Source organism: Tarenaya hassleriana, unplaced genomic scaffold (genome assembly GCF_000463585.1).
Source record: "Tarenaya hassleriana unplaced genomic scaffold, ASM46358v1 Cleome72, whole genome shotgun sequence".
Classification (NCBI taxonomy): Eukaryota; Viridiplantae; Streptophyta; class Magnoliopsida; order Brassicales; family Cleomaceae; genus Tarenaya; species Tarenaya hassleriana.
The window spans coordinates 536519-541947 of record NW_010969745.1 but is presented as its reverse complement, the minus strand read 5'-3'; the positions used below and the strand labels follow the sequence as shown (position 1 = coordinate 541947).

The 5429-nt window shown below is 38.9% G+C and overlaps 1 pseudogene; it reads right to left on the bottom strand.

The window, feature by feature from the left end:
• Positions 1–2720: 2720 nt before the first annotated feature.
• On the bottom strand, positions 2721–4185 carry LOC104801655 (annotated as a pseudogene).
• Positions 4186–5429: the final 1244 nt, after the last annotated feature.

Below are 5429 nucleotides of genomic sequence, written 5' to 3'. Positions count from 1 at the left end.
ATATTAAATTTAAATCAATATAAATTTTATATCATAATTAATTTTTATAATATTATATTTATTTATTTGATAATATAACATATAATAATTATAACTAGAAAATTGATGAGGTTAATGATTTTTAAAATAAAGAAATGTTAAGTTGAAACGATACTGAGATAATACAAGAGATCAGTGAGGTGAGCGATGATTTCAGCCTTGGTCGGACTATCGGGCACCGAGAACTTTTTAAAGGTGTAATCCAATTCGTTCTCATTGTATGAGAACTTGGTCTGCAATGCTTGGACAAATTCTTTAAACTGTTCATCCGACATATTCGACTTCGGCACCAGCTTTTTAATGGCATCCATTGCTTCCTTCAGATCACCCACGGTGTGAAACAGCGTCATCTTCCCTTTCTCCAATAGATACCCCAACCTACTGTCCGATCCCGACGGAATTTGAACCTTCTTCAAGTATTCCCATGTCTCTTCATCTTTGTCACTGATATTTCTACGCTTTTGATGCACATTTTTCCCAGCTCGCTGCGAAGCTTCCCGCGAATGACATCAATATCTTAATGCATTCGTCGGGGAATCTGTTTTCCTTACAGTCACTGCGGACGATCTCTTCGTCGCTGACCGCCGTCAAGTCACGCAATGCGGCGGTAAGGTTCGGCCGGAGAATTACAGTGACCAATAACATGGCCATGGAGAGGGCATTCTGGAGATTCATGATCAACTTTTCTTGTTGTTTGCTGCTTTAGTTTGATTTGTGAGAGAAGGATGAAAAGAGTGCGATGGGTGAGACGAAAGGCTCTGCCTTTCTCGACTGCATATATAGGTTCACGAAAAAGGGTCGAGTTTACAATAATACCCCTGCTCTGTAATAGGAAGTGAATCATTGGGATATCTAAATCATGAGAGATATTTGCTTATATGCACATATATCAAGGATGCTTTCACAATTGTTTGCGAAAGGGTTTCGCCAAGTTCATGGTATTGACTATGATGAGACCTTTTCACCAGTCGTGATGCTTAAATCCATCAGGATTCTGCTTGCCATAGCCGCATATCATGACTATGAGATATGACAAATGGACGTCAAGACCGCGTTCCTTAACGGGAACTTACTCGATGATGTGTACATAACACAACCCGAGGGTTTTGTAGATCTAAGGAATCCGAGGAAGGTGTACAAGCTTCATAGGTCCATTTATGGATTGAAGTAGGCTTCAAGGAGTTGAAACCTTTGGTTTGATGAGACGGTCAAACAGTTTGGCTTCTCACAAAACAAGGACGAACCATGTGTTTACAAGAAGACCAATGGGAGCAAGTTGTATTCTTAGTGCTGTACGTGGATGACATCTTACTCATAGAGAACGACGTTCCTACTTTGCAAGATGTCAAGTCTTGGTTAGGAACTCAGTTTTCTATGAAGGACTTAGGAGAAATGGCTTACATCTTAGGCATCAAGATCTATAGAGATAGATCTCGAAGGCTTCTCGGTTTGAGTCATAGTACATACATCGATAAGGTCTTGAATCGGTTCAAGATGCAATATTCCAAGAAAGGAACCTTAACGATGAGCAGTGATACAGTTCTTCGCAAGAGTCAGTCTCCAAAGACACCTGATGAGCAAGAACGCATGGATAGGATTCCATATGTTTCAACAAATGGATCCATCATGTACGCCATGCTGTGTACTCAACCCGATATCTCTTATACGTTGAGCATTACGAGTAGATACCAGTCGAATCCTGGAGAGTCACACTGGATTATTGATAACTCCTATTTTTCTCTATATTTTCAGGTCGTTTTTATAGGATTTATACGAAGATCACATGCATTTGTAGGCATTCTAGGCGTGTTAGGCCACGAAACTCGGTTTGGTTGTGTTTTTATAGGATTACAGGTATTGGAGGATATGTGGACCAAAACGGGAGCAATCTTGAGGTAAAAGGATGAAATGCATCAAGAACTTCACGTCTTGACTCGACTAGAGTCAACTATGGAAAGTGGGCCGAGTCAACATGCTACAGATGGACTAGTCCAAACCTGTTACGAAGACCCTGAGTCAACATGCCCGAGTCAACATGCTCGATTCAGATGGGTCGAGTCAGAAGATTGAGTTGGGCCGAAATTGTCTAAAGCTTTTCGATTTGACTCGGTCGAGTCAAAATCCAGAAAATCCTAAGATTCGAATTTTTGAGAGTTTGAACGGGAATAGGACTTCGGGAGCGCCGCCTAGGGTTTATTTAACAGACCTACAGACGTCCAAAGGGGACATTCAGGCTTTGGAGAGCTTTGGTGAGAGAAATAGGAGTTGATGGGATTTCGGAAAGAAGAAGGAGAGTTGGAACGTGAAGATTGATCACTTGCGTGACGAGTCTTAAATTTGTAACCCGAAACACAACTAATCCGCAAGTATACGAATGTCGTAGTATCAGGGTCGAACACAAGGACTTAAGCAGTTAAGCTAGGAATCGACTAAAACTAGGAAAATGGTAAAAATAAGGTTGGAGAATTGTTTTTGTTGGTTTTCTTGGGAATTGCAGAAAATTTAAAGAGAGAAACTAAAGTCAAAGACAATCACAATTCAAGAGGAGACAATCAAATGAGCAAAGGTTATGGGTTTCGGGGTTCACCAACATGCGAGATGTGCTAAATATTTAGAATCTATTTCATACTTCCTTTGAAATTGGGGATTCCAAGATAAAGATCGGGATTTGCTCTCCCGAGCTAAATACCCGCTATCCAAGAGGACATTCCATCTACTTTCGTAACTTGGAATGGAATCTTGAATGCATTGAACTCTCTTGTCAAAATCCTAGGTTCGAGTGTCTCGATTCGCCGTTGTTGTTCGAGATCACTCTGCATGCCGGGAGGAATTGTAGCACCGAAATCATCAAACAAATCTCTCTGCAATCCCCCCAATCCATAGATGCGGCCCTTTTTTGGAGATCGACTGAAAAATGTATAAAATATTTAAAATAAATTTAAAATACTAAAATTTAATATTTATAAAAAAATCATTAAATTTTTTACCTCCACATAACAACGATCTTGATCCGTCGCAGAGACACCAGATGAAGAACCCGCTGAGTCGCCAATATTTTGCGAGAGTTGGGTAAGTCTCTAAGTCACTGTGTTTATAACGCGTTCAGCACGGGGATCGACATATGATCCATCAGACTTTTTGTGTGTCCGAGCGACCAACTCTACGATTGACGGCGTTCTCCCCATTTCTTTCTCCTAATATATATATTTTTATAAAATTATTAACGCAATAAAAATTAAAATTAAAAAAATTACAAATTAAAATTTAAATGATACCATCTCTTTTTGTCGCTTCTTGAATGATTTAGCACTGGAGGTATGACGATGAGGACCATCACGCTTGATTTTTTGGACCAGACAATTTTGTTTCACCTTGGAATTCTTATTCTTGAAATGTTCCGAATTCCAATGCGAAACAAGCTATTGGTACATGTAATTTGTTGCCCAATCTGGTGCCAGTCCATGCAGCTGATGACGACGTTTGGCGTTGTTCATCATTTGTTTCAACCGCTGCATGCCGAACTGGTTGAACTCTTTGTAAACTTTATCGAAGTACTTTTTTTCCACCGAAAAGATTGCTTTATAAAAAAACTAGAGTTAGTAATAAATTTTTATATTTAATTAAATATTTAAAAAAACTTACGATGAACGAGTGCCACCAAGAACGTTTCAGATAGTCGGGTACCACCGTCCAACAGTAGTAGAGTTGAGGAAAATTAGACGTTATTATTGTCGTAAATTTTTTCTTCAACTCTTTATCGTTAACCCCAAACCTAATAATTACATTTTTTTTATTAATATTAGTTAATAATATAATTAAAATAATTATTTAAATAAATTAATTAAAAAATTACCATAATGCCCCGTCAAGTTCGGGATCAATCAGCAGGACCTCGCGAGTGTCGAAGGAATTTAAAATCTCCTCTACCTCCTCCAGAGTTATTTCAATCTCTGTGAATAGCGGCGGTACATCCGGCGGATCCGGAAGACGAAAAGGTGGTGGCAGCGTGGTGGAGGTGCTCCAGAAGAACCCGCCGTCAATCCACCGGAAAATTGATAACGCCTACAAAATTGAAGAAAAACAATAGTTAGTAATGTTTAAAAAATAAACAAATATTAATTTAAAACATAACCAGTATATTACCATCTTTTTGTGATTTTTTTTTTTTCTGATTTTTTCTGTTTTTGATTTTTTTTCTGTCTTTTTTTTCTCTGAATTTTTTTTCTACTCGTTGCTGAATGAGGAGGAAAAGTGGGGCGCTCAGTTTTTATATTCGAAAATTCCAACGGATTTCCAACGGACATCCGTTGGAATTCTGTGCACGCATTTAATTTCCTCTGACATTTTACAACGAATGTATGTTAGAATCTACTTTTTTAACGGGCATCCGTTGAAAAATACCTCGATTGTTTCGATAGACGCCAGGTGCATCGAACGGATTTAATGTTTCAGTAATTCCAACGGATGCCCGTTGGAAATCTAGATTCTAACGGGCATCCGTTGGAAAATGCCTGGATTGACGCCAGATGCATGGAACGGATTTAATGTTTCAGTCATTACAACGGGTGTCCGTTGTAATTTTCTAACGGGCATCCGTTGGAATACTGGCGACCATTCGATTTCCGCGGTTAAATTCCAACGGATGTCCGTTGGAATTTAACAATTTTTTTAAAAAAAAATATCTCAAAATACAAAGAAAATTCTTCAAAATACAAATAAATATGAAAACAATAAAAAGAAACAAGTCTACATAGAATCTTCATCACTTTCATCATCCGGAGTTGTATCATGATCTGAAACGAATTCATCGATATCGTCTTGTACGTTTGACGAATCATCAAGTAACTCGTCGTCTATGTCAGGAAGTGCAAGTGTATCGTCTAATCATCTAGTTGGATAGGAAGAATCGGATGTTCGAGTTGCTCTTACATTAGTTCATCGAGATCTTGTGTTGTTGACAAATCCACAATTAATCTTCGTGGGTTAATCTTCAAAACAGCCGACCATTGATCTTCCCGTCGTCATTTCACCGATGTCGCAGAATGTTTCGGACATGGAATGAAGCATACTTGGTCTGTCTGATCCGAAAGTATAAGGATCATACTTTGCATATGAACGTTTCGGATTTATGTCGACACCTTCCCATCGATTTTTTCGTGAGACGCGTCCCCCCATCGATTTTTCCGTGAGCCGCGTCCCGACGTTGTATCAAACCAATCACATCTGAATATGATTGTTTTCAACCCGACTAATCCTAGATACTGGAGTTGGAAAATCTGACGAAGAACTCCAAAGAAATCAGGATCTTCAGATGACCCGCGTTTTATACAAACTCCATAGTTGAACGTGGATTTATGTTTTCCATGATCGTAAATGTGAAACGTGTATCC